General features: G+C 63.5%; 25 non-coding genes across 25 annotated transcripts; all 25 read right to left on the reverse strand.

Annotated features, from left to right (window-relative positions):
* Positions 1-152: 152 nt before the first annotated feature.
* On the reverse strand, positions 153-343 carry LOC138228033 (U2 spliceosomal RNA). Its single transcript, XR_011185136.1, has one exon. It is a non-coding gene; the product is annotated as a U2 spliceosomal RNA (small nuclear RNA).
* An 817-nt stretch (positions 344-1,160) lies between these two features.
* On the reverse strand, positions 1,161-1,351 carry LOC138228034 (U2 spliceosomal RNA). The gene has a single exon (XR_011185137.1). It is a non-coding gene; the product is annotated as a U2 spliceosomal RNA (small nuclear RNA).
* An 815-nt stretch (positions 1,352-2,166) lies between these two features.
* On the reverse strand, positions 2,167-2,357 carry LOC138228035 (U2 spliceosomal RNA). Its single transcript, XR_011185138.1, has one exon. It is a non-coding gene; the product is annotated as a U2 spliceosomal RNA (small nuclear RNA).
* Positions 2,358-3,174: 817 nt separating this feature from the next.
* Positions 3,175-3,365, reverse strand: LOC138228036 (U2 spliceosomal RNA). Its single transcript, XR_011185139.1, has one exon. It is a non-coding gene; the product is annotated as a U2 spliceosomal RNA (small nuclear RNA).
* Positions 3,366-4,182: 817 nt separating this feature from the next.
* Positions 4,183-4,373, reverse strand: LOC138228037 (U2 spliceosomal RNA). Its single transcript, XR_011185140.1, has one exon. It is a non-coding gene; the product is annotated as a U2 spliceosomal RNA (small nuclear RNA).
* Positions 4,374-5,189: 816 nt separating this feature from the next.
* On the reverse strand, positions 5,190-5,380 carry LOC138228039 (U2 spliceosomal RNA). The gene has a single exon (XR_011185142.1). It is a non-coding gene; the product is annotated as a U2 spliceosomal RNA (small nuclear RNA).
* An 817-nt stretch (positions 5,381-6,197) lies between these two features.
* Positions 6,198-6,388, reverse strand: LOC138228040 (U2 spliceosomal RNA). Its single transcript, XR_011185143.1, has one exon. It is a non-coding gene; the product is annotated as a U2 spliceosomal RNA (small nuclear RNA).
* An 821-nt stretch (positions 6,389-7,209) lies between these two features.
* On the reverse strand, positions 7,210-7,400 carry LOC138228041 (U2 spliceosomal RNA). Its single transcript, XR_011185144.1, has one exon. It is a non-coding gene; the product is annotated as a U2 spliceosomal RNA (small nuclear RNA).
* An 811-nt stretch (positions 7,401-8,211) lies between these two features.
* On the reverse strand, positions 8,212-8,402 carry LOC138228042 (U2 spliceosomal RNA). Its single transcript, XR_011185145.1, has one exon. It is a non-coding gene; the product is annotated as a U2 spliceosomal RNA (small nuclear RNA).
* Positions 8,403-9,219: 817 nt separating this feature from the next.
* On the reverse strand, positions 9,220-9,410 carry LOC138228043 (U2 spliceosomal RNA). The gene has a single exon (XR_011185146.1). It is a non-coding gene; the product is annotated as a U2 spliceosomal RNA (small nuclear RNA).
* An 817-nt stretch (positions 9,411-10,227) lies between these two features.
* On the reverse strand, positions 10,228-10,418 carry LOC138228044 (U2 spliceosomal RNA). The gene has a single exon (XR_011185147.1). It is a non-coding gene; the product is annotated as a U2 spliceosomal RNA (small nuclear RNA).
* An 817-nt stretch (positions 10,419-11,235) lies between these two features.
* LOC138228045 (U2 spliceosomal RNA) lies at positions 11,236-11,426 on the reverse strand. Its single transcript, XR_011185148.1, has one exon. It is a non-coding gene; the product is annotated as a U2 spliceosomal RNA (small nuclear RNA).
* An 817-nt stretch (positions 11,427-12,243) lies between these two features.
* LOC138228046 (U2 spliceosomal RNA) lies at positions 12,244-12,434 on the reverse strand. Its single transcript, XR_011185149.1, has one exon. It is a non-coding gene; the product is annotated as a U2 spliceosomal RNA (small nuclear RNA).
* Positions 12,435-13,250: 816 nt separating this feature from the next.
* On the reverse strand, positions 13,251-13,441 carry LOC138228047 (U2 spliceosomal RNA). Its single transcript, XR_011185150.1, has one exon. It is a non-coding gene; the product is annotated as a U2 spliceosomal RNA (small nuclear RNA).
* An 815-nt stretch (positions 13,442-14,256) lies between these two features.
* Positions 14,257-14,447, reverse strand: LOC138228048 (U2 spliceosomal RNA). The gene has a single exon (XR_011185151.1). It is a non-coding gene; the product is annotated as a U2 spliceosomal RNA (small nuclear RNA).
* An 816-nt stretch (positions 14,448-15,263) lies between these two features.
* On the reverse strand, positions 15,264-15,454 carry LOC138228050 (U2 spliceosomal RNA). Its single transcript, XR_011185153.1, has one exon. It is a non-coding gene; the product is annotated as a U2 spliceosomal RNA (small nuclear RNA).
* Positions 15,455-16,271: 817 nt separating this feature from the next.
* LOC138228051 (U2 spliceosomal RNA) lies at positions 16,272-16,462 on the reverse strand. The gene has a single exon (XR_011185154.1). It is a non-coding gene; the product is annotated as a U2 spliceosomal RNA (small nuclear RNA).
* Positions 16,463-17,278: 816 nt separating this feature from the next.
* On the reverse strand, positions 17,279-17,469 carry LOC138228052 (U2 spliceosomal RNA). The gene has a single exon (XR_011185155.1). It is a non-coding gene; the product is annotated as a U2 spliceosomal RNA (small nuclear RNA).
* An 814-nt stretch (positions 17,470-18,283) lies between these two features.
* On the reverse strand, positions 18,284-18,474 carry LOC138228053 (U2 spliceosomal RNA). Its single transcript, XR_011185156.1, has one exon. It is a non-coding gene; the product is annotated as a U2 spliceosomal RNA (small nuclear RNA).
* Positions 18,475-19,287: 813 nt separating this feature from the next.
* LOC138228054 (U2 spliceosomal RNA) lies at positions 19,288-19,478 on the reverse strand. Its single transcript, XR_011185157.1, has one exon. It is a non-coding gene; the product is annotated as a U2 spliceosomal RNA (small nuclear RNA).
* An 818-nt stretch (positions 19,479-20,296) lies between these two features.
* LOC138228055 (U2 spliceosomal RNA) lies at positions 20,297-20,487 on the reverse strand. The gene has a single exon (XR_011185158.1). It is a non-coding gene; the product is annotated as a U2 spliceosomal RNA (small nuclear RNA).
* An 817-nt stretch (positions 20,488-21,304) lies between these two features.
* On the reverse strand, positions 21,305-21,491 carry LOC138228030 (U2 spliceosomal RNA). Its single transcript, XR_011185134.1, has one exon. It is a non-coding gene; the product is annotated as a U2 spliceosomal RNA (small nuclear RNA).
* An 817-nt stretch (positions 21,492-22,308) lies between these two features.
* LOC138228056 (U2 spliceosomal RNA) lies at positions 22,309-22,499 on the reverse strand. The gene has a single exon (XR_011185159.1). It is a non-coding gene; the product is annotated as a U2 spliceosomal RNA (small nuclear RNA).
* An 813-nt stretch (positions 22,500-23,312) lies between these two features.
* On the reverse strand, positions 23,313-23,503 carry LOC138228057 (U2 spliceosomal RNA). The gene has a single exon (XR_011185160.1). It is a non-coding gene; the product is annotated as a U2 spliceosomal RNA (small nuclear RNA).
* Positions 23,504-24,320: 817 nt separating this feature from the next.
* On the reverse strand, positions 24,321-24,511 carry LOC138228058 (U2 spliceosomal RNA). Its single transcript, XR_011185161.1, has one exon. It is a non-coding gene; the product is annotated as a U2 spliceosomal RNA (small nuclear RNA).
* Between the last annotated feature and the right edge of the window lie 284 nt (positions 24,512-24,795).

Consider the following 24,795-nt stretch of genomic DNA (forward strand, 5'->3'; position numbering starts at 1 on the left):
AGCACGGGAACGGAGACGGGGAGGGGGAGGGGGAGAGAGAGACACACAGATGGACGAGAGACGAGACCCGAGAAGAAGGAGCTCCAGTCCACCTCGCTTGCTTGCTTGCTTGCTTGCTTGCTAGCTACGTCTGTCTTTTCACCGCTGAGAGAAGGTGGTGCACCGCTCCCGGAGGCGCTGCAATACCGGGCCGATGCGTGGAGAGGACGGAGCAAGCTCCTGATCCAGCTCCCTGTTCCAAAAATCCGTTTAATATGTGGTCCCCCGATGGGGGACGTATCAGATATTAAACTGATAAGAACAGATACTACACTTGATCTTAGCCAAAAGGCCGAGAAGCGATGCCCGACGCCGGCCTTGGGCGGGCGCGCGGGCGTCCGGCTGGCGCGCAGCGGCGCAGGCCGACGCCTCGGGAGCCCGGTCCGCACGCGGCTGCCGGCCGCCCGGACTCCGCTCTCCCCCTCTCTTGCCTGCCTGCTTGCTCGCCTGCCTGCCCGCCAGTCCCGGGCGGGGGCCCTGCTCTTGGATCTCCTGTCAACGGCCCGACAACGACCGCAGCCGCAGGGGGGCGCCAGCCGGCCGGCCTCCTTAGCTTAGGCCCCTCCCACCAGCAGCAGCTGTGCCGAGCGAGCTGCAAGCGAAAGCGGACCGTCGGCACCTGCGGGCAGAGGCAAGGGGCAGCGCTCTCTCGGGAGGGACGGGGACACACACACACACAGACGCGCGCGCCTGCCCGCCTGCCGGAAAAAAAGGAAGAAAAGGTGTATATACTAAGTTTTTTGGAGGGAAACCGCCCGGCTGTCGAAAGGGGCCCGCCTGCGAGGACGGGGACACACACACACACACACACACATACACACACACACACACACACACACAAAAGCCACGCCTGCCTCCCTGGGAAAAGGCTGAAAAAACTAAGTTTTTTGGAGGGAAAACGCACGGGAGCCGAAAAGGGGGCCGGCCTGCTTGCCCAGAGAGTCGAGACGCGGGAAAGTGCACAGAGGGAGCACGGGAACGGAGACGGGGAGGGGGAGGGGGAGAGAGAGACACACAGATGGACGAGAGACGAGACCCGAGAAGAAGGAGCTCCAGTCCACCTCGCTTGCTTGCTTGCTTGCTTGCTTGCTAGCTACGTCTGTCTTTTCACCGCTGAGAGAAGGTGGTGCACCGCTCCCGGAGGCGCTGCAATACCGGGCCGATGCGTGGAGAGGACGGAGCAAGCTCCTGATCCAGCTCCCTGTTCCAAAAATCCGTTTAATATGTGGTCCCCCGATGGGGGACGTATCAGATATTAAACTGATAAGAACAGATACTACACTTGATCTTAGCCAAAAGGCCGAGAAGCGATGCCCGACGCCGGCCTTGGGCGGGCGCGCGGGCGTCCGGCTGGCGCGCAGCGGCGCAGGCCGACGCCTCGGGAGCCCGGTCCGCACGCGGCTGCCGGCCGCCCGGACTCCGCTCTCCCCCTCTCTTGCCTGCCTGCTTGCTCGCCTGCCTGCCCGCCAGTCCCGGGCGGGGGCCCTGCTCTTGGATCTCCTGTCAACGGCCCGACAACGACCGCAGCCGCAGGGGGGCGCCAGCCGGCCGGCCTCCTTAGCTTAGGCCCCTCCCACCAGCAGCAGCTGTGCCGAGCGAGCTGCAAGCGAAAGCGGACCGTCGGCACCTGCGGGCAGAGGCAAGGGGCAGCGCTCTCTCGGGAGGGACGGGGACACACACACACACAGACGCGCGCGCCTGCCCGCCTGCCGGAAAAAAAGGAAGAAAAGGTGTATATACTAAGTTTTTTGGAGGGAAACCGCCCGGCTGTCGAAAGGGGCCCGCCTGCGAGGACGGGGACACACACACACACACACACATACACACACACACACACACACACACAAAAGCCACGCCTGCCTCCCTGGGAAAAGGCTGAAAAAACTAAGTTTTTTGGAGGGAAAACGCACGGGAGCCGAAAAGGGGGCCGGCCTGCTTGCCCAGAGAGTCGAGACGCGGGAAAGTGCACAGAGGGAGCACGGGAACGGAGACGGGGAGGGGGAGGGGGAGAGAGAGACACACAGATGGACGAGAGACGAGACCCGAGAAGAAGGAGCTCCAGTCCACCTCGCTTGCTTGCTTGCTTGCTTGCTTGCTAGCTACGTCTGTCTTTTCACCGCTGAGAGAAGGTGGTGCACCGCTCCCGGAGGCGCTGCAATACCGGGCCGATGCGTGGAGAGGACGGAGCAAGCTCCTGATCCAGCTCCCTGTTCCAAAAATCCGTTTAATATGTGGTCCCCCGATGGGGGACGTATCAGATATTAAACTGATAAGAACAGATACTACACTTGATCTTAGCCAAAAGGCCGAGAAGCGATGCCCGACGCCGGCCTTGGGCGGGCGCGCGGGCGTCCGGCTGGCGCGCAGCGGCGCAGGCCGACGCCTCGGGAGCCCGGTCCGCACGCGGCTGCCGGCCGCCCGGACTCCGCTCTCCCCCTCTCTTGCCTGCCTGCTTGCTCGCCTGCCTGCCCGCCAGTCCCGGGCGGGGGCCCTGCTCTTGGATCTCCTGTCAACGGCCCGACAACGACCGCAGCCGCAGGGGGGCGCCAGCCGGCCGGCCTCCTTAGCTTAGGCCCCTCCCACCAGCAGCAGCTGTGCCGAGCGAGCTGCAAGCGAAAGCGGACCGTCGGCACCTGCGGGCAGAGGCAAGGGGCAGCGCTCTCTCGGGAGGGACGGGGACACACACACACACAGACGCGCGCGCCTGCCCGCCTGCCGGAAAAAAAGGAAGAAAAGGTGTATATACTAAGTTTTTTGGAGGGAAACCGCCCGGCTGTCGAAAGGGGCCCGCCTGCGAGGACGGGGACACACACACACACACACACACATACACACACACACACACACACACACAAAAGCCACGCCTGCCTCCCTGGGAAAAGGCTGAAAAAACTAAGTTTTTTGGAGGGAAAACGCACGGGAGCCGAAAAGGGGGCCGGCCTGCTTGCCCAGAGAGTCGAGACGCGGGAAAGTGCACAGAGGGAGCACGGGAACGGAGACGGGGAGGGGGAGGGGGAGAGAGAGACACACAGATGGACGAGAGACGAGACCCGAGAAGAAGGAGCTCCAGTCCACCTCGCTTGCTTGCTTGCTTGCTTGCTTGCTAGCTACGTCTGTCTTTTCACCGCTGAGAGAAGGTGGTGCACCGCTCCCGGAGGCGCTGCAATACCGGGCCGATGCGTGGAGAGGACGGAGCAAGCTCCTGATCCAGCTCCCTGTTCCAAAAATCCGTTTAATATGTGGTCCCCCGATGGGGGACGTATCAGATATTAAACTGATAAGAACAGATACTACACTTGATCTTAGCCAAAAGGCCGAGAAGCGATGCCCGACGCCGGCCTTGGGCGGGCGCGCGGGCGTCCGGCTGGCGCGCAGCGGCGCAGGCCGACGCCTCGGGAGCCCGGTCCGCACGCGGCTGCCGGCCGCCCGGACTCCGCTCTCCCCCTCTCTTGCCTGCCTGCTTGCTCGCCTGCCTGCCCGCCAGTCCCGGGCGGGGGCCCTGCTCTTGGATCTCCTGTCAACGGCCCGACAACGACCGCAGCCGCAGGGGGGCGCCAGCCGGCCGGCCTCCTTAGCTTAGGCCCCTCCCACCAGCAGCAGCTGTGCCGAGCGAGCTGCAAGCGAAAGCGGACCGTCGGCACCTGCGGGCAGAGGCAAGGGGCAGCGCTCTCTCGGGAGGGACGGGGACACACACACACACAGACGCGCGCGCCTGCCCGCCTGCCGGAAAAAAAGGAAGAAAAGGTGTATATACTAAGTTTTTTGGAGGGAAACCGCCCGGCTGTCGAAAGGGGCCCGCCTGCGAGGACGGGGACACACACACACACACACACACATACACACACACACACACACACACACAAAAGCCACGCCTGCCTCCCTGGGAAAAGGCTGAAAAAACTAAGTTTTTTGGAGGGAAAACGCACGGGAGCCGAAAAGGGGGCCGGCCTGCTTGCCCAGAGAGTCGAGACGCGGGAAAGTGCACAGAGGGAGCACGGGAACGGAGACGGGGAGGGGGAGGGGGAGAGAGAGACACACAGATGGACGAGAGACGAGACCCGAGAAGAAGGAGCTCCAGTCCACCTCGCTTGCTTGCTTGCTTGCTTGCTTGCTAGCTACGTCTGTCTTTTCACCGCTGAGAGAAGGTGGTGCACCGCTCCCGGAGGCGCTGCAATACCGGGCCGATGCGTGGAGAGGACGGAGCAAGCTCCTGATCCAGCTCCCTGTTCCAAAAATCCGTTTAATATGTGGTCCCCCGATGGGGGACGTATCAGATATTAAACTGATAAGAACAGATACTACACTTGATCTTAGCCAAAAGGCCGAGAAGCGATGCCCGACGCCGGCCTTGGGCGGGCGCGCGGGCGTCCGGCTGGCGCGCAGCGGCGCAGGCCGACGCCTCGGGAGCCCGGTCCGCACGCGGCTGCCGGCCGCCCGGACTCCGCTCTCCCCCTCTCTTGCCTGCCTGCTTGCTCGCCTGCCTGCCCGCCAGTCCCGGGCGGGGGCCCTGCTCTTGGATCTCCTGTCAACGGCCCGACAACGACCGCAGCCGCAGGGGGGCGCCAGCCGGCCGGCCTCCTTAGCTTAGGCCCCTCCCACCAGCAGCAGCTGTGCCGAGCGAGCTGCAAGCGAAAGCGGACCGTCGGCACCTGCGGGCAGAGGCAAGGGGCAGCGCTCTCTCGGGAGGGACGGGGACACACACACACACAGACGCGCGCGCCTGCCCGCCTGCCGGAAAAAAAGGAAGAAAAGGTGTATATACTAAGTTTTTTGGAGGGAAACCGCCCGGCTGTCGAAAGGGGCCCGCCTGCGAGGACGGGGACACACACACACACACACACACATACACACACACACACACACACACACAAAGCCACGCCTGCCTCCCTGGGAAAAGGCTGAAAAAACTAAGTTTTTTGGAGGGAAAACGCACGGGAGCCGAAAAGGGGGCCGGCCTGCTTGCCCAGAGAGTCGAGACGCGGGAAAGTGCACAGAGGGAGCACGGGAACGGAGACGGGGAGGGGGAGGGGGAGAGAGAGACACACAGATGGACGAGAGACGAGACCCGAGAAGAAGGAGCTCCAGTCCACCTCGCTTGCTTGCTTGCTTGCTTGCTTGCTAGCTACGTCTGTCTTTTCACCGCTGAGAGAAGGTGGTGCACCGCTCCCGGAGGCGCTGCAATACCGGGCCGATGCGTGGAGAGGACGGAGCAAGCTCCTGATCCAGCTCCCTGTTCCAAAAATCCGTTTAATATGTGGTCCCCCGATGGGGGACGTATCAGATATTAAACTGATAAGAACAGATACTACACTTGATCTTAGCCAAAAGGCCGAGAAGCGATGCCCGACGCCGGCCTTGGGCGGGCGCGCGGGCGTCCGGCTGGCGCGCAGCGGCGCAGGCCGACGCCTCGGGAGCCCGGTCCGCACGCGGCTGCCGGCCGCCCGGACTCCGCTCTCCCCCTCTCTTGCCTGCCTGCTTGCTCGCCTGCCTGCCCGCCAGTCCCGGGCGGGGGCCCTGCTCTTGGATCTCCTGTCAACGGCCCGACAACGACCGCAGCCGCAGGGGGGCGCCAGCCGGCCGGCCTCCTTAGCTTAGGCCCCTCCCACCAGCAGCAGCTGTGCCGAGCGAGCTGCAAGCGAAAGCGGACCGTCGGCACCTGCGGGCAGAGGCAAGGGGCAGCGCTCTCTCGGGAGGGACGGGGACACACACACACACAGACGCGCGCGCCTGCCCGCCTGCCGGAAAAAAAGGAAGAAAAGGTGTATATACTAAGTTTTTTGGAGGGAAACCGCCCGGCTGTCGAAAGGGGCCCGCCTGCGAGGACGGGGACACACACACACACACACACACACATACACACACACACACACACACACAAAAGCCACGCCTGCCTCCCTGGGAAAAGGCTGAAAAAACTAAGTTTTTTGGAGGGAAAACGCACGGGAGCCGAAAAGGGGGCCGGCCTGCTTGCCCAGAGAGTCGAGACGCGGGAAAGTGCACAGAGGGAGCACGGGAACGGAGACGGGGAGGGGGAGGGGGAGAGAGAGACACACAGATGGACGAGAGACGAGACCCGAGAAGAAGGAGCTCCAGTCCACCTCGCTTGCTTGCTTGCTTGCTTGCTTGCTAGCTACGTCTGTCTTTTCACCGCTGAGAGAAGGTGGTGCACCGCTCCCGGAGGCGCTGCAATACCGGGCCGATGCGTGGAGAGGACGGAGCAAGCTCCTGATCCAGCTCCCTGTTCCAAAAATCCGTTTAATATGTGGTCCCCCGATGGGGGACGTATCAGATATTAAACTGATAAGAACAGATACTACACTTGATCTTAGCCAAAAGGCCGAGAAGCGATGCCCGACGCCGGCCTTGGGCGGGCGCGCGGGCGTCCGGCTGGCGCGCAGCGGCGCAGGCCGACGCCTCGGGAGCCCGGTCCGCACGCGGCTGCCGGCCGCCCGGACTCCGCTCTCCCCCTCTCTTGCCTGCCTGCTTGCTCGCCTGCCTGCCCGCCAGTCCCGGGCGGGGGCCCTGCTCTTGGATCTCCTGTCAACGGCCCGACAACGACCGCAGCCGCAGGGGGGCGCCAGCCGGCCGGCCTCCTTAGCTTAGGCCCCTCCCACCAGCAGCAGCTGTGCCGAGCGAGCTGCAAGCGAAAGCGGACCGTCGGCACCTGCGGGCAGAGGCAAGGGGCAGCGCTCTCTCGGGAGGGACGGGGACACACACACACACAGACGCGCGCGCCTGCCCGCCTGCCGGAAAAAAAGGAAGAAAAGGTGTATATACTAAGTTTTTTGGAGGGAAACCGCCCGGCTGTCGAAAGGGGCCCGCCTGCGAGGACGGGGACACACACACACACACACACACACATACACACACACACACACACACACACACAAAAGCCACGCCTGCCTCCCTGGGAAAAGGCTGAAAAAACTAAGTTTTTTGGAGGGAAAACGCACGGGAGCCGAAAAGGGGGCCGGCCTGCTTGCCCAGAGAGTCGAGACGCGGGAAAGTGCACAGAGGGAGCACGGGAACGGAGACGGGGAGGGGGAGGGGGAGAGAGAGACACACAGATGGACGAGAGACGAGACCCGAGAAGAAGGAGCTCCAGTCCACCTCGCTTGCTTGCTTGCTTGCTTGCTTGCTAGCTACGTCTGTCTTTTCACCGCTGAGAGAAGGTGGTGCACCGCTCCCGGAGGCGCTGCAATACCGGGCCGATGCGTGGAGAGGACGGAGCAAGCTCCTGATCCAGCTCCCTGTTCCAAAAATCCGTTTAATATGTGGTCCCCCGATGGGGGACGTATCAGATATTAAACTGATAAGAACAGATACTACACTTGATCTTAGCCAAAAGGCCGAGAAGCGATGCCCGACGCCGGCCTTGGGCGGGCGCGCGGGCGTCCGGCTGGCGCGCAGCGGCGCAGGCCGACGCCTCGGGAGCCCGGTCCGCACGCGGCTGCCGGCCGCCCGGACTCCGCTCTCCCCCTCTCTTGCCTGCCTGCTTGCTCGCCTGCCTGCCCGCCAGTCCCGGGCGGGGGCCCTGCTCTTGGATCTCCTGTCAACGGCCCGACAACGACCGCAGCCGCAGGGGGGCGCCAGCCGGCCGGCCTCCTTAGCTTAGGCCCCTCCCACCAGCAGCAGCTGTGCCGAGCGAGCTGCAAGCGAAAGCGGACCGTCGGCACCTGCGGGCAGAGGCAAGGGGCAGCGCTCTCTCGGGAGGGACGGGGACACACACACACACAGACGCGCGCGCCTGCCCGCCTGCCGGAAAAAAAGGAAGAAAAGGTGTATATACTAAGTTTTTTGGAGGGAAACCGCCCGGCTGTCGAAAGGGGCCCGCCTGCGAGGACGGGGACACACACACACACACACACATACACACACACACACACACACAAAAGCCACGCCTGCCTCCCTGGGAAAAGGCTGAAAAAACTAAGTTTTTTGGAGGGAAAACGCACGGGAGCCGAAAAGGGGGCCGGCCTGCTTGCCCAGAGAGTCGAGACGCGGGAAAGTGCACAGAGGGAGCACGGGAACGGAGACGGGGAGGGGGAGGGGGAGAGAGAGACACACAGATGGACGAGAGACGAGACCCGAGAAGAAGGAGCTCCAGTCCACCTCGCTTGCTTGCTTGCTTGCTTGCTTGCTAGCTACGTCTGTCTTTTCACCGCTGAGAGAAGGTGGTGCACCGCTCCCGGAGGCGCTGCAATACCGGGCCGATGCGTGGAGAGGACGGAGCAAGCTCCTGATCCAGCTCCCTGTTCCAAAAATCCGTTTAATATGTGGTCCCCCGATGGGGGACGTATCAGATATTAAACTGATAAGAACAGATACTACACTTGATCTTAGCCAAAAGGCCGAGAAGCGATGCCCGACGCCGGCCTTGGGCGGGCGCGCGGGCGTCCGGCTGGCGCGCAGCGGCGCAGGCCGACGCCTCGGGAGCCCGGTCCGCACGCGGCTGCCGGCCGCCCGGACTCCGCTCTCCCCCTCTCTTGCCTGCCTGCTTGCTCGCCTGCCTGCCCGCCAGTCCCGGGCGGGGGCCCTGCTCTTGGATCTCCTGTCAACGGCCCGACAACGACCGCAGCCGCAGGGGGGCGCCAGCCGGCCGGCCTCCTTAGCTTAGGCCCCTCCCACCAGCAGCAGCTGTGCCGAGCGAGCTGCAAGCGAAAGCGGACCGTCGGCACCTGCGGGCAGAGGCAAGGGGCAGCGCTCTCTCGGGAGGGACGGGGACACACACACACACAGACGCGCGCGCCTGCCCGCCTGCCGGAAAAAAAGGAAGAAAAGGTGTATATACTAAGTTTTTTGGAGGGAAACCGCCCGGCTGTCGAAAGGGGCCCGCCTGCGAGGACGGGGACACACACACACACACACACACATACACACACACACACACACACACACAAAAGCCACGCCTGCCTCCCTGGGAAAAGGCTGAAAAAACTAAGTTTTTTGGAGGGAAAACGCACGGGAGCCGAAAAGGGGGCCGGCCTGCTTGCCCAGAGAGTCGAGACGCGGGAAAGTGCACAGAGGGAGCACGGGAACGGAGACGGGGAGGGGGAGGGGGAGAGAGAGACACACAGATGGACGAGAGACGAGACCCGAGAAGAAGGAGCTCCAGTCCACCTCGCTTGCTTGCTTGCTTGCTTGCTTGCTAGCTACGTCTGTCTTTTCACCGCTGAGAGAAGGTGGTGCACCGCTCCCGGAGGCGCTGCAATACCGGGCCGATGCGTGGAGAGGACGGAGCAAGCTCCTGATCCAGCTCCCTGTTCCAAAAATCCGTTTAATATGTGGTCCCCCGATGGGGGACGTATCAGATATTAAACTGATAAGAACAGATACTACACTTGATCTTAGCCAAAAGGCCGAGAAGCGATGCCCGACGCCGGCCTTGGGCGGGCGCGCGGGCGTCCGGCTGGCGCGCAGCGGCGCAGGCCGACGCCTCGGGAGCCCGGTCCGCACGCGGCTGCCGGCCGCCCGGACTCCGCTCTCCCCCTCTCTTGCCTGCCTGCTTGCTCGCCTGCCTGCCCGCCAGTCCCGGGCGGGGGCCCTGCTCTTGGATCTCCTGTCAACGGCCCGACAACGACCGCAGCCGCAGGGGGGCGCCAGCCGGCCGGCCTCCTTAGCTTAGGCCCCTCCCACCAGCAGCAGCTGTGCCGAGCGAGCTGCAAGCGAAAGCGGACCGTCGGCACCTGCGGGCAGAGGCAAGGGGCAGCGCTCTCTCGGGAGGGACGGGGACACACACACACACAGACGCGCGCGCCTGCCCGCCTGCCGGAAAAAAAGGAAGAAAAGGTGTATATACTAAGTTTTTTGGAGGGAAACCGCCCGGCTGTCGAAAGGGGCCCGCCTGCGAGGACGGGGACACACACACACACACACACACACACATACACACACACACACACACACAAAAGCCACGCCTGCCTCCCTGGGAAAAGGCTGAAAAAACTAAGTTTTTTGGAGGGAAAACGCACGGGAGCCGAAAAGGGGGCCGGCCTGCTTGCCCAGAGAGTCGAGACGCGGGAAAGTGCACAGAGGGAGCACGGGAACGGAGACGGGGAGGGGGAGGGGGAGAGAGAGACACACAGATGGACGAGAGACGAGACCCGAGAAGAAGGAGCTCCAGTCCACCTCGCTTGCTTGCTTGCTTGCTTGCTTGCTAGCTACGTCTGTCTTTTCACCGCTGAGAGAAGGTGGTGCACCGCTCCCGGAGGCGCTGCAATACCGGGCCGATGCGTGGAGAGGACGGAGCAAGCTCCTGATCCAGCTCCCTGTTCCAAAAATCCGTTTAATATGTGGTCCCCCGATGGGGGACGTATCAGATATTAAACTGATAAGAACAGATACTACACTTGATCTTAGCCAAAAGGCCGAGAAGCGATGCCCGACGCCGGCCTTGGGCGGGCGCGCGGGCGTCCGGCTGGCGCGCAGCGGCGCAGGCCGACGCCTCGGGAGCCCGGTCCGCACGCGGCTGCCGGCCGCCCGGACTCCGCTCTCCCCCTCTCTTGCCTGCCTGCTTGCTCGCCTGCCTGCCCGCCAGTCCCGGGCGGGGGCCCTGCTCTTGGATCTCCTGTCAACGGCCCGACAACGACCGCAGCCGCAGGGGGGCGCCAGCCGGCCGGCCTCCTTAGCTTAGGCCCCTCCCACCAGCAGCAGCTGTGCCGAGCGAGCTGCAAGCGAAAGCGGACCGTCGGCACCTGCGGGCAGAGGCAAGGGGCAGCGCTCTCTCGGGAGGGACGGGGACACACACACACACAGACGCGCGCGCCTGCCCGCCTGCCGGAAAAAAAGGAAGAAAAGGTGTATATACTAAGTTTTTTGGAGGGAAACCGCCCGGCTGTCGAAAGGGGCCCGCCTGCGAGGACGGGGACACACACACACACACACACACACATACACACACACACACACACACACAAAAGCCACGCCTGCCTCCCTGGGAAAAGGCTGAAAAAACTAAGTTTTTTGGAGGGAAAACGCACGGGAGCCGAAAAGGGGGCCGGCCTGCTTGCCCAGAGAGTCGAGACGCGGGAAAGTGCACAGAGGGAGCACGGGAACGGAGACGGGGAGGGGGAGGGGGAGAGAGAGACACACAGATGGACGAGAGACGAGACCCGAGAAGAAGGAGCTCCAGTCCACCTCGCTTGCTTGCTTGCTTGCTTGCTTGCTAGCTACGTCTGTCTTTTCACCGCTGAGAGAAGGTGGTGCACCGCTCCCGGAGGCGCTGCAATACCGGGCCGATGCGTGGAGAGGACGGAGCAAGCTCCTGATCCAGCTCCCTGTTCCAAAAATCCGTTTAATATGTGGTCCCCCGATGGGGGACGTATCAGATATTAAACTGATAAGAACAGATACTACACTTGATCTTAGCCAAAAGGCCGAGAAGCGATGCCCGACGCCGGCCTTGGGCGGGCGCGCGGGCGTCCGGCTGGCGCGCAGCGGCGCAGGCCGACGCCTCGGGAGCCCGGTCCGCACGCGGCTGCCGGCCGCCCGGACTCCGCTCTCCCCCTCTCTTGCCTGCCTGCTTGCTCGCCTGCCTGCCCGCCAGTCCCGGGCGGGGGCCCTGCTCTTGGATCTCCTGTCAACGGCCCGACAACGACCGCAGCCGCAGGGGGGCGCCAGCCGGCCGGCCTCCTTAGCTTAGGCCCCTCCCACCAGCAGCAGCTGTGCCGAGCGAGCTGCAAGCGAAAGCGGACCGTCGGCACCTGCGGGCAGAGGCAAGGGGCAGCGCTCTCTCGGGAGGGACGGGGACACACACACACACAGACGCGCGCGCCTGCCCGCCTGCCGGAAAAAAAGGAAGAAAAGGTGTATATACTAAGTTTTTTGGAGGGAAACCGCCCGGCTGTCGAAAGGGGCCCGCCTGCGAGGACGGGGACACACACACACACACACACACATACACACACACACACACACACACACAAAAGCCACGCCTGCCTCCCTGGGAAAAGGCTGAAAAAACTAAGTTTTTTGGAGGGAAAACGCACGGGAGCCGAAAAGGGGGCCGGCCTGCTTGCCCAGAGAGTCGAGACGCGGGAAAGTGCACAGAGGGAGCACGGGAACGGAGACGGGGAGGGGGAGGGGGAGAGAGAGACACACAGATGGACGAGAGACGAGACCCGAGAAGAAGGAGCTCCAGTCCACCTCGCTTGCTTGCTTGCTTGCTTGCTTGCTAGCTACGTCTGTCTTTTCACCGCTGAGAGAAGGTGGTGCACCGCTCCCGGAGGCGCTGCAATACCGGGCCGATGCGTGGAGAGGACGGAGCAAGCTCCTGATCCAGCTCCCTGTTCCAAAAATCCGTTTAATATGTGGTCCCCCGATGGGGGACGTATCAGATATTAAACTGATAAGAACAGATACTACACTTGATCTTAGCCAAAAGGCCGAGAAGCGATGCCCGACGCCGGCCTTGGGCGGGCGCGCGGGCGTCCGGCTGGCGCGCAGCGGCGCAGGCCGACGCCTCGGGAGCCCGGTCCGCACGCGGCTGCCGGCCGCCCGGACTCCGCTCTCCCCCTCTCTTGCCTGCCTGCTTGCTCGCCTGCCTGCCCGCCAGTCCCGGGCGGGGGCCCTGCTCTTGGATCTCCTGTCAACGGCCCGACAACGACCGCAGCCGCAGGGGGGCGCCAGCCGGCCGGCCTCCTTAGCTTAGGCCCCTCCCACCAGCAGCAGCTGTGCCGAGCGAGCTGCAAGCGAAAGCGGACCGTCGGCACCTGCGGGCAGAGGCAAGGGGCAGCGCTCTCTCGGGAGGGACGGGGACACACACACACACAGACGCGCGCGCCTGCCCGCCTGCCGGAAAAAAAGGAAGAAAAGGTGTATATACTAAGTTTTTTGGAGGGAAACCGCCCGGCTGTCGAAAGGGGCCCGCCTGCGAGGACGGGGACACACACACACACACACACACATACACACACACACACACACACACACAAAGCCACGCCTGCCTCCCTGGGAAAAGGCTGAAAAAACTAAGTTTTTTGGAGGGAAAACGCACGGGAGCCGAAAAGGGGGCCGGCCTGCTTGCCCAGAGAGTCGAGACGCGGGAAAGTGCACAGAGGGAGCACGGGAACGGAGACGGGGAGGGGGAGGGGGAGAGAGAGACACACAGATGGACGAGAGACGAGACCCGAGAAGAAGGAGCTCCAGTCCACCTCGCTTGCTTGCTTGCTTGCTTGCTTGCTAGCTACGTCTGTCTTTTCACCGCTGAGAGAAGGTGGTGCACCGCTCCCGGAGGCGCTGCAATACCGGGCCGATGCGTGGAGAGGACGGAGCAAGCTCCTGATCCAGCTCCCTGTTCCAAAAATCCGTTTAATATGTGGTCCCCCGATGGGGGACGTATCAGATATTAAACTGATAAGAACAGATACTACACTTGATCTTAGCCAAAAGGCCGAGAAGCGATGCCCGACGCCGGCCTTGGGCGGGCGCGCGGGCGTCCGGCTGGCGCGCAGCGGCGCAGGCCGACGCCTCGGGAGCCCGGTCCGCACGCGGCTGCCGGCCGCCCGGACTCCGCTCTCCCCCTCTCTTGCCTGCCTGCTTGCTCGCCTGCCTGCCCGCCAGTCCCGGGCGGGGGCCCTGCTCTTGGATCTCCTGTCAACGGCCCGACAACGACCGCAGCCGCAGGGGGGCGCCAGCCGGCCGGCCTCCTTAGCTTAGGCCCCTCCCACCAGCAGCAGCTGTGCCGAGCGAGCTGCAAGCGAAAGCGGACCGTCGGCACCTGCGGGCAGAGGCAAGGGGCAGCGCTCTCTCGGGAGGGACGGGGACACACACACACACAGACGCGCGCGCCTGCCCGCCTGCCGGAAAAAAAGGAAGAAAAGGTGTATATACTAAGTTTTTTGGAGGGAAACCGCCCGGCTGTCGAAAGGGGCCCGCCTGCGAGGACGGGGACACACACACACACACACACACATACACACACACACACACACACACAAAAGCCACGCCTGCCTCCCTGGGAAAAGGCTGAAAAAACTAAGTTTTTTGGAGGGAAAACGCACGGGAGCCGAAAAGGGGGCCGGCCTGCTTGCCCAGAGAGTCGAGACGCGGGAAAGTGCACAGAGGGAGCACGGGAACGGAGACGGGGAGGGGGAGGGGGAGAGAGAGACACACAGATGGACGAGAGACGAGACCCGAGAAGAAGGAGCTCCAGTCCACCTCGCTTGCTTGCTTGCTTGCTTGCTTGCTAGCTACGTCTGTCTTTTCACCGCTGAGAGAAGGTGGTGCACCGCTCCCGGAGGCGCTGCAATACCGGGCCGATGCGTGGAGAGGACGGAGCAAGCTCCTGATCCAGCTCCCTGTTCCAAAAATCCGTTTAATATGTGGTCCCCCGATGGGGGACGTATCAGATATTAAACTGATAAGAACAGATACTACACTTGATCTTAGCCAAAAGGCCGAGAAGCGATGCCCGACGCCGGCCTTGGGCGGGCGCGCGGGCGTCCGGCTGGCGCGCAGCGGCGCAGGCCGACGCCTCGGGAGCCCGGTCCGCACGCGGCTGCCGGCCGCCCGGACTCCGCTCTCCCCCTCTCTTGCCTGCCTGCTTGCTCGCCTGCCTGCCCGCCAGTCCCGGGCGGGGGCCCTGCTCTTGGATCTCCTGTCAACGGCCCGACAACGACCGCAGCCGCAGGGGGGCGCCAGCCGGCCGGCCTCCTTAGCTTAGGCCCCTCCCACCAGCAGCAGCTGTGCCGAGCGAGCTGCAAGCGAAAGCGGACCGTCGGCACCTGCGGGCAGAGGCAAGGGGCAGCGCTCTCTCGGGAGGGACGGGGACACACACACACACAGACGCGCGCGCCTGCCCGCCTGCCGGAAAAAAAGGAAGAAAAGGTGTATATACTAAGTTTTTTGGAGGGAAACCGCCCGGCTGTCGAAAGGGGCCCGCCTGCGAGGACGGGGACACACACACACACACACACACATACACACACACACACACACACACACAAAGCCACGCCTGCCTCCCTGGGAAAAGGCTGAAAAAACTAAGTTTTTTGGAGGGAAAACGCACGGGAGCCGAAAAGGGGGCCGGCCTGCTTGCCCAGAGAGTCGAGACGCGGGAAAGTGCACAGAGGGAGCACGGGAACGGAGACGGGGAGGGGGAGGGGGAGAGAGAGACACACAGATGGACGAGAGACGAGACCCGAGAAGAAGGAGCTCCAGTCCACCTCGCTTGCTTGCTTGCTTGCTTGCTTGCTAGCTACGTCTGTCTTTTCACCGCTGAGAGAAGGTGGTGCACCGCTCCCGGAGGCGCTGCAATACCGGGCCGATGCGTGGAGAGGACGGAGCAAGCTCCTGATCCAGCTCCCTGTTCCAAAAATCCGTTTAATATGTGGTCCCCCGATGGGGGACGTATCAGATATTAAACTGATAAGAACAGATACTACACTTGATCTTAGCCAAAAGGCCGAGAAGCGATGCCCGACGCCGGCCTTGGGCGGGCGCGCGGGCGTCCGGCTGGCGCGCAGCGGCGCAGGCCGACGCCTCGGGAGCCCGGTCCGCACGCGGCTGCCGGCCGCCCGGACTCCGCTCTCCCCCTCTCTTGCCTGCCTGCTTGCTCGCCTGCCTGCCCGCCAGTCCCGGGCGGGGGCCCTGCTCTTGGATCTCCTGTCAACGGCCCGACAACGACCGCAGCCGCAGGGGGGCGCCAGCCGGCCGGCCTCCTTAGCTTAGGCCCCTCCCACCAGCAGCAGCTGTGCCGAGCGAGCTGCAAGCGAAAGCGGACCGTCGGCACCTGCGGGCAGAGGCAAGGGGCAGCGCTCTCTCGGGAGGGACGGGGACACACACACACACAGACGCGCGCGCCTGCCCGCCTGCCGGAAAAAAAGGAAGAAAAGGTGTATATACTAAGTTTTTTGGAGGGAAACCGCCCGGCTGTCGAAAGGGGCCCGCCTGCGAGGACGGGGACACACACACACACACACACACATACACACACACACACACACACACACAAAAGCCACGCCTGCCTCCCTGGGAAAAGGCTGAAAAAACTAAGTTTTTTGGAGGGAAAACGCACGGGAGCCGAAAAGGGGGCCGGCCTGCTTGCCCAGAGAGTCGAGACGCGGGAAAGTGCACAGAGGGAGCACGGGAACGGAGACGGGGAGGGGGAGGGGGAGAGAGAGACACACAGATGGACGAGAGACGAGACCCGAGAAGAAGGAGCTCCAGTCCACCTCGCTTGCTTGCTTGCTTGCTTGCTTGCTAGCTACGTCTGTCTTTTCACCGCTGAGAGAAGGTGGTGCACCGCTCCCGGAGGCGCTGCAATACCGGGCCGATGCGTGGAGAGGACGGAGCAAGCTCCTGATCCAGCTCCCTGTTCCAAAAATCCGTTTAATATGTGGTCCCCCGATGGGGGACGTATCAGATATTAAACTGATAAGAACAGATACTACACTTGATCTTAGCCAAAAGGCCGAGAAGCGATGCCCGACGCCGGCCTTGGGCGGGCGCGCGGGCGTCCGGCTGGCGCGCAGCGGCGCAGGCCGACGCCTCGGGAGCCCGGTCCGCACGCGGCTGCCGGCCGCCCGGACTCCGCTCTCCCCCTCTCTTGCCTGCCTGCTTGCTCGCCTGCCTGCCCGCCAGTCCCGGGCGGGGGCCCTGCTCTTGGATCTCCTGTCAACGGCCCGACAACGACCGCAGCCGCAGGGGGGCGCCAGCCGGCCGGCCTCCTTAGCTTAGGCCCCTCCCACCAGCAGCAGCTGTGCCGAGCGAGCTGCAAGCGAAAGCGGACCGTCGGCACCTGCGGGCAGAGGCAAGGGGCAGCGCTCTCTCGGGAGGGACGGGGACACACACACACACAGACGCGCGCGCCTGCCCGCCTGCCGGAAAAAAAGGAAGAAAAGGTGTATATACTAAGTTTTTTGGAGGGAAACCGCCCGGCTGTCGAAAGGGGCCCGCCTGCGAGGACGGGGACACACACACACACACACACACATACACACACACACACACACACACACAAAGCCACGCCTGCCTCCCTGGGAAAAGGCTGAAAAAACTAAGTTTTTTGGAGGGAAAACGCACGGGAGCCGAAAAGGGGGCCGGCCTGCTTGCCCAGAGAGTCGAGACGCGGGAAAGTGCACAGAGGGAGCACGGGAACGGAGACGGGGAGGGGGAGGGGGAGAGAGAGACACACAGATGGACGAGAGACGAGACCCGAGAAGAAGGAGCTCCAGTCCACCTCGCTTGCTTGCTTGCTTGCTTGCTTGCTAGCTACGTCTGTCTTTTCACCGCTGAGAGAAGGTGGTGCACCGCTCCCGGAGGCGCTGCAATACCGGGCCGATGCGTGGAGAGGACGGAGCAAGCTCCTGATCCAGCTCCCTGTTCCAAAAATCCGTTTAATATGTGGTCCCCCGATGGGGGACGTATCAGATATTAAACTGATAAGAACAGATACTACACTTGATCTTAGCCAAAAGGCCGAGAAGCGATGCCCGACGCCGGCCTTGGGCGGGCGCGCGGGCGTCCGGCTGGCGCGCAGCGGCGCAGGCCGACGCCTCGGGAGCCCGGTCCGCACGCGGCTGCCGGCCGCCCGGACTCCGCTCTCCCCCTCTCTTGCCTGCCTGCTTGCTCGCCTGCCTGCCCGCCAGTCCCGGGCGGGGGCCCTGCTCTTGGATCTCCTGTCAACGGCCCGACAACGACCGCAGCCGCAGGGGGGCGCCAGCCGGCCGGCCTCCTTAGCTTAGGCCCCTCCCACCAGCAGCAGCTGTGCCGAGCGAGCTGCAAGCGAAAGCGGACCGTCGGCACCTGCGGGCAGAGGCAAGGGGCAGCGCTCTCTCGGGAGGGACGGGGACACACACACACACAGACGCGCGCGCCTGCCCGCCTGCCGGAAAAAAAGGAAGAAAAGGTGTATATACTAAGTTTTTTGGAGGGAAACCGCCCGGCTGTCGAAAGGGGCCCGCCTGCGAGGACGGGGACACACACACACACACACACACATACACACACACACACACACACACAAAGCCACGCCTGCCTCCCTGGGAAAAGGCTGAAAAAACTAAGTTTTTTGGAGGGAAAACGCACGGGAGCCGAAAAGGGGGCCGGCCTGCTTGCCCAGAGAGTCGAGACGCGGGAAAGTGCACAGAGGGAGCACGGGAACGGAGACGGGGAGGGGGAGGGGGAGAGAGAGACACACAGATGGACGAGAGACGAGACCCGAGAAGAAGGAGCTCCAGTCCACCTCGCTTGCTTGCTTGCTTGCTTGCTTGCTAGCTACGTCTGTCTTTTCACCGCTGAGAGAAGGTGGTGCACCGCTCCCGGAGGCGCTGCAATACCGGGCCGATGCGTGGAGAGGACGGAGCAAGCTCCTGATCCAGCTCCCTGTTCCAAAAATCCGTTTAATATGTGGTCCCCCGATGGGGGACGTATCAGATATTAAACTGATAAGAACAGATACTACACTTGATCTTAGCCAAAAGGCCGAGAAGCGATGCCCGACGCCGGCCTTGGGCGGGCGCGCGGGCGTCCGGCTGGCGCGCAGCGGCGCAGGCCGACGCCTCGGGAGCCCGGTCCGCACGCGGCTGCCGGCCGCCCGGACTCCGCTCTCCCCCTCTCTTGCCTGCCTGCTTGCTCGCCTGCCTGCCCGCCAGTCCCGGGCGGGGGCCCTGCTCTTGGATCTCCTGTCAACGGCCCGACAACGACCGCAGCCGCAGGGGGGCGCCAGCCGGCCGGCCTCCTTAGCTTAGGCCCCTCCCACCAGCAGCAGCTGTGCCGAGCGAGCTGCAAGCGAAAGCGGACCGTCGGCACCTGCGGGCAGAGGCAAGGGGCAGCGCTCTCTCGGGAGGGACGGGGACACACACACACACAGACGCGCGCGCCTGCCCGCCTGCCGGAAAAAAAGGAAGAAAAGGTGTATATACTAAGTTTTTTGGAGGGAAACCGCCCGGCTGTCGAAAGGGGCCCGCCTGCGAGGACGGGGACACACACACACACACACACATACACACACACACACACACACACAAAAGCCACGCCTGCCTCCCTGGGAAAAGGCTGAAAAAACTAAGTTTTTTGGAGGGAAAACGCACGGGAGCCGAAAAGGGGGCCGGCCTGCTTGCCCAGAGAGTCGAGACGCGGGAAAGTGCACAGAGGGAGCACGGGAACGGAGACGGGGAGGGGGAGGGGGAGAGAGAGACACACAGATGGACGAGAGACGAGACCCGAGAAGAAGGAGCTCCAGTCCACCTCGCTTGCTTGCTTGCTTGCTTGCTTGCTAGCTACGTCTGTCTTTTCACCGCTGAGAGAAGGTGGTGCACCGCTCCCGGAGGCGCTGCAATACCGGGCCGATGCGTGGAGAGGACGGAGCAAGCTCCTGATCCAGCTCCCTGTTCCAAAAATCCGTTTAATATGTGGTCCCCCGATGGGGGACGTATCAGATATTAAACTGATAAGAACAGATACTACACTTGATCTTAGCCAAAAGGCCGAGAAGCGATGCCCGACGCCGGCCTTGGGCGGGCGCGCGGGCGTCCGGCTGGCGCGCAGCGGCGCAGGCCGACGCCTCGGGAGCCCGGTCCGCACGCGGCTGCCGGCCGCCCGGACTCCGCTCTCCCCCTCTCTTGCCTGCCTGCTTGCTCGCCTGCCTGCCCGCCAGTCCCGGGCGGGGGCCCTGCTCTTGGATCTCCTGTCAACGGCCCGACAACGACCGCAGCCGCAGGGGGGCGCCAGCCGGCCGGCCTCCTTAGCTTAGGCCCCTCCCACCAGCAGCAGCTGTGCCGAGCGAGCTGCAAGCGAAAGCGGACCGTCGGCACCTGCGGGCAGAGGCAAGGGGCAGCGCTCTCTCGGGAGGGACGGGGACACACACACACACAGACGCGCGCGCCTGCCCGCCTGCCGGAAAAAAAGGAAGAAAAGGTGTATATACTAAGTTTTTTGGAGGGAAACCGCCCGGCTGTCGAAAGGGGCCCGCCTGCGAGGACGGGGACACACACACACACACACACACATACACACACACACACACACACACACACAAAGCCACGCCTGCCTCCCTGGGAAAAGGCTGAAAAAACTAAGTTTTTTGGAGGGAAAACGCACGGGAGCCGAAAAGGGGGCCGGCCTGCTTGCCCAGAGAGTCGAGACGCGGGAAAGTGCACAGAGGGAGCACGGGAACGGAGACGGGGAGGGGGAGGGGGAGAGAGAGACACACAGATGGACGAGAGACGAGACCCGAGAAGAAGGAGCTCCAGTCCACCTCGCTTGCTTGCTTGCTTGCTTGCTTGCTAGCTACGTCTGTCTTTTCACCGCTGAGAGAAGGTGGTGCACCGCTCCCGGAGGCGCTGCAATACCGGGCCGATGCGTGGAGAGGACGGAGCAAGCTCCTGATCCAGCTCCCTGTTCCAAAAATCCGTTTAATATGTGGTCCCCCGATGGGGGACGTATCAGATATTAAACTGATAAGAACAGATACTACACTTGATCTTAGCCAAAAGGCCGAGAAGCGATGCCCGACGCCGGCCTTGGGCGGGCGCGCGGGCGTCCGGCTGGCGCGCAGCGGCGCAGGCCGACGCCTCGGGAGCCCGGTCCGCACGCGGCTGCCGGCCGCCCGGACTCCGCTCTCCCCCTCTCTTGCCTGCCTGCTTGCTCGCCTGCCTGCCCGCCAGTCCCGGGCGGGGGCCCTGCTCTTGGATCTCCTGTCAACGGCCCGACAACGACCGCAGCCGCAGGGGGGCGCCAGCCGGCCGGCCTCCTTAGCTTAGGCCCCTCCCACCAGCAGCAGCTGTGCCGAGCGAGCTGCAAGCGAAAGCGGACCGTCGGCACCTGCGGGCAGAGGCAAGGGGCAGCGCTCTCTCGGGAGGGACGGGGACACACACACACACAGACGCGCGCGCCTGCCCGCCTGCCGGAAAAAAAGGAAGAAAAGGTGTATATACTAAGTTTTTTGGAGGGAAACCGCCCGGCTGTCGAAAGGGGCCCGCCTGCGAGGACGGGGACACACACACACACACACACACACACATACACACACACACACACACACACAAGCCACGCCTGCCTCCCTGGGAAAAGGCTGAAAAAACTAAGTTTTTTGGAGGGAAAACGCACGGGAGCCGAAAAGGGGGCCGGCCTGCTTGCCCAGAGAGTCGAGACGCGGGAAAGTGCACAGAGGGAGCACGGGAACGGAGACGGGGAGGGGGAGGGGGAGAGAGAGACACACAGATGGACGAGAGACGAGACCCGAGAAGAAGGAGCTCCAGTCCACCTCGCTTGCTTGCTTGCTTGCTTGCTTGCTAGCTACGTCTGTCTTTTCACCGCTGAGAGAAGGTGGTGCACCGCTCCCGGAGGCGCTGCAATGGCCGATGCGTGGAGAGGACGGAGCAAGCTCCTGATCCAGCTCCCTGTTCCAAAAATCCGTTTAATATGTGGTCCCCCGATGGGGGACGTATCAGATATTAAACTGATAAGAACAGATACTACACTTGATCTTAGCCAAAAGGCCGAGAAGCGATGCCCGACGCCGGCCTTGGGCGGGCGCGCGGGCGTCCGGCTGGCGCGCAGCGGCGCAGGCCGACGCCTCGGGAGCCCGGTCCGCACGCGGCTGCCGGCCGCCCGGACTCCGCTCTCCCCCTCTCTTGCCTGCCTGCTTGCTCGCCTGCCTGCCCGCCAGTCCCGGGCGGGGGCCCTGCTCTTGGATCTCCTGTCAACGGCCCGACAACGACCGCAGCCGCAGGGGGGCGCCAGCCGGCCGGCCTCCTTAGCTTAGGCCCCTCCCACCAGCAGCAGCTGTGCCGAGCGAGCTGCAAGCGAAAGCGGACCGTCGGCACCTGCGGGCAGAGGCAAGGGGCAGCGCTCTCTCGGGAGGGACGGGGACACACACACACACAGACGCGCGCGCCTGCCCGCCTGCCGGAAAAAAAGGAAGAAAAGGTGTATATACTAAGTTTTTTGGAGGGAAACCGCCCGGCTGTCGAAAGGGGCCCGCCTGCGAGGACGGGGACACACACACACACACACACACATACACACACACACACACACACACACAAAAGCCACGCCTGCCTCCCTGGGAAAAGGCTGAAAAAACTAAGTTTTTTGGAGGGAAAACGCACGGGAGCCGAAAAGGGGGCCGGCCTGCTTGCCCAGAGAGTCGAGACGCGGGAAAGTGCACAGAGGGAGCACGGGAACGGAGACGGGGAGGGGGAGGGGGAGAGAGAGACACACAGATGGACGAGAGACGAGACCCGAGAAGAAGGAGCTCCAGTCCACCTCGCTTGCTTGCTTGCTTGCTTGCTTGCTAGCTACGTCTGTCTTTTCACCGCTGAGAGAAGGTGGTGCACCGCTCCCGGAGGCGCTGCAATACCGGGCCGATGCGTGGAGAGGACGGAGCAAGCTCCTGATCCAGCTCCCTGTTCCAAAAATCCGTTTAATATGTGGTCCCCCGATGGGGGACGTATCAGATATTAAACTGATAAGAACAGATACTACACTTGATCTTAGCCAAAAGGCCGAGAAGCGATGCCCGACGCCGGCCTTGGGCGGGCGCGCGGGCGTCCGGCTGGCGCGCAGCGGCGCAGGCCGACGCCTCGGGAGCCCGGTCCGCACGCGGCTGCCGGCCGCCCGGACTCCGCTCTCCCCCTCTCTTGCCTGCCTGCTTGCTCGCCTGCCTGCCCGCCAGTCCCGGGCGGGGGCCCTGCTCTTGGATCTCCTGTCAACGGCCCGACAACGACCGCAGCCGCAGGGGGGCGCCAGCCGGCCGGCCTCCTTAGCTTAGGCCCCTCCCACCAGCAGCAGCTGTGCCGAGCGAGCTGCAAGCGAAAGCGGACCGTCGGCACCTGCGGGCAGAGGCAAGGGGCAGCGCTCTCTCGGGAGGGACGGGGACACACACACACACAGACGCGCGCGCCTGCCCGCCTGCCGGAAAAAAAGGAAGAAAAGGTGTATATACTAAGTTTTTTGGAGGGAAACCGCCCGGCTGTCGAAAGGGGCCCGCCTGCGAGGACGGGGACACACACACACACACACACACACACATACACACACACACACACAAAAGCCACGCCTGCCTCCCTGGGAAAAGGCTGAAAAAACTAAGTTTTTTGGAGGGAAAACGCACGGGAGCCGAAAAGGGGGCCGGCCTGCTTGCCCAGAGAGTCGAGACGCGGGAAAGTGCACAGAGGGAGCACGGGAACGGAGACGGGGAGGGGGAGGGGGAGAGAGAGACACACAGATGGACGAGAGACGAGACCCGAGAAGAAGGAGCTCCAGTCCACCTCGCTTGCTTGCTTGCTTGCTTGCTTGCTAGCTACGTCTGTCTTTTCACCGCTGAGAGAAGGTGGTGCACCGCTCCCGGAGGCGCTGCAATACCGGGCCGATGCGTGGAGAGGACGGAGCAAGCTCCTGATCCAGCTCCCTGTTCCAAAAATCCGTTTAATATGTGGTCCCCCGATGGGGGACGTATCAGATATTAAACTGATAAGAACAGATACTACACTTGATCTTAGCCAAAAGGCCGAGAAGCGATGCCCGACGCCGGCCTTGGGCGGGCGCGCGGGCGTCCGGCTGGCGCGCAGCGGCGCAGGCCGACGCCTCGGGAGCCCGGTCCGCACGCGGCTGCCGGCCGCCCGGACTCCGCTCTCCCCCTCTCTTGCCTGCCTGCTTGCTCGCCTGCCTGCCCGCCAGTCCCGGGCGGGGGCCCTGCTCTTGGATCTCCTGTCAACGGCCCGACAACGACCGCAGCCGCAGGGGGGCGCCAGCCGGCCGGCCTCCTTAGCTTAGGCCCCTCCCACCAGCAGCAGCTGTGCCGAGCGAGCTGCAAGCGAAAGCGGACCGTCGGCACCTGCGGGCAGAGGCAAGGGGCAGCGCTCTCTCGGGAGGGACGGGGACACACACACACACAGACGCGCGCGCCTGCCCGCCTGCCGGAAAAAAAGGAAGAAAAGGTGTATATACTAAGTTTTTTGGAGGGAAACCGCCCGGCTGTCGAAAGGGGCCCGCCTGCGAGGACGGGGACACACACACACACACACACACACATACACACACACACACACACACACAAAAGCCACGCCTGCCTCCCTGGGAAAAGGCTGAAAAAACTAAGTTTTTTGGAGGGAAAACGCACGGGAGCCGAAAAGGGGGCCGGCCTGCTTGCCCAGAGAGTCGAGACGCGGGAAAGTGCACAGAGGGAGCACGGGAACGGAGACGGGGAGGGGGAGGGGGAGAGAGAGACACACAGATGGACGAGAGACGAGACCCGAGAAGAAGGAGCTCCAGTCCACCTCGCTTGCTTGCTTGCTTGCTTGCTTGCTAGCTACGTCTGTCTTTTCACCGCTGAGAGAAGGTGGTGCACCGCTCCCGGAGGCGCTGCAATACCGGGCCGATGCGTGGAGAGGACGGAGCAAGCTCCTGATCCAGCTCCCTGTTCCAAAAATCCGTTTAATATGTGGTCCCCCGATGGGGGACGTATCAGATATTAAACTGATAAGAACAGATACTACACTTGATCTTAGCCAAAAGGCCGAGAAGCGATGCCCGACGCCGGCCTTGGGCGGGCGCGCGGGCGTCCGGCTGGCGCGCAGCGGCGCAGGCCGACGCCTCGGGAGCCCGGTCCGCACGCGGCTGCCGGCCGCCCGGACTCCGCTCTCCCCCTCTCTTGCCTGCCTGCTTGCTCGCCTGCCTGCCCGCCAGTCCCGGGCGGGGGCCCTGCTCTTGGATCTCCTGTCAACGGCCCGACAACGACCGCAGCCGCAGGGGGGCGCCAGCCGGCCGGCCTCCTTAGCTTAGGCCCCTCCCACCAGCAGCAGCTGTGCCGAG

This window comes from Lepisosteus oculatus, unplaced genomic scaffold (genome assembly GCF_040954835.1).
Source record: "Lepisosteus oculatus isolate fLepOcu1 unplaced genomic scaffold, fLepOcu1.hap2 HAP2_SCAFFOLD_396, whole genome shotgun sequence".
Lineage (NCBI taxonomy): Eukaryota > Metazoa > Chordata > Actinopteri > Semionotiformes > Lepisosteidae > Lepisosteus > Lepisosteus oculatus.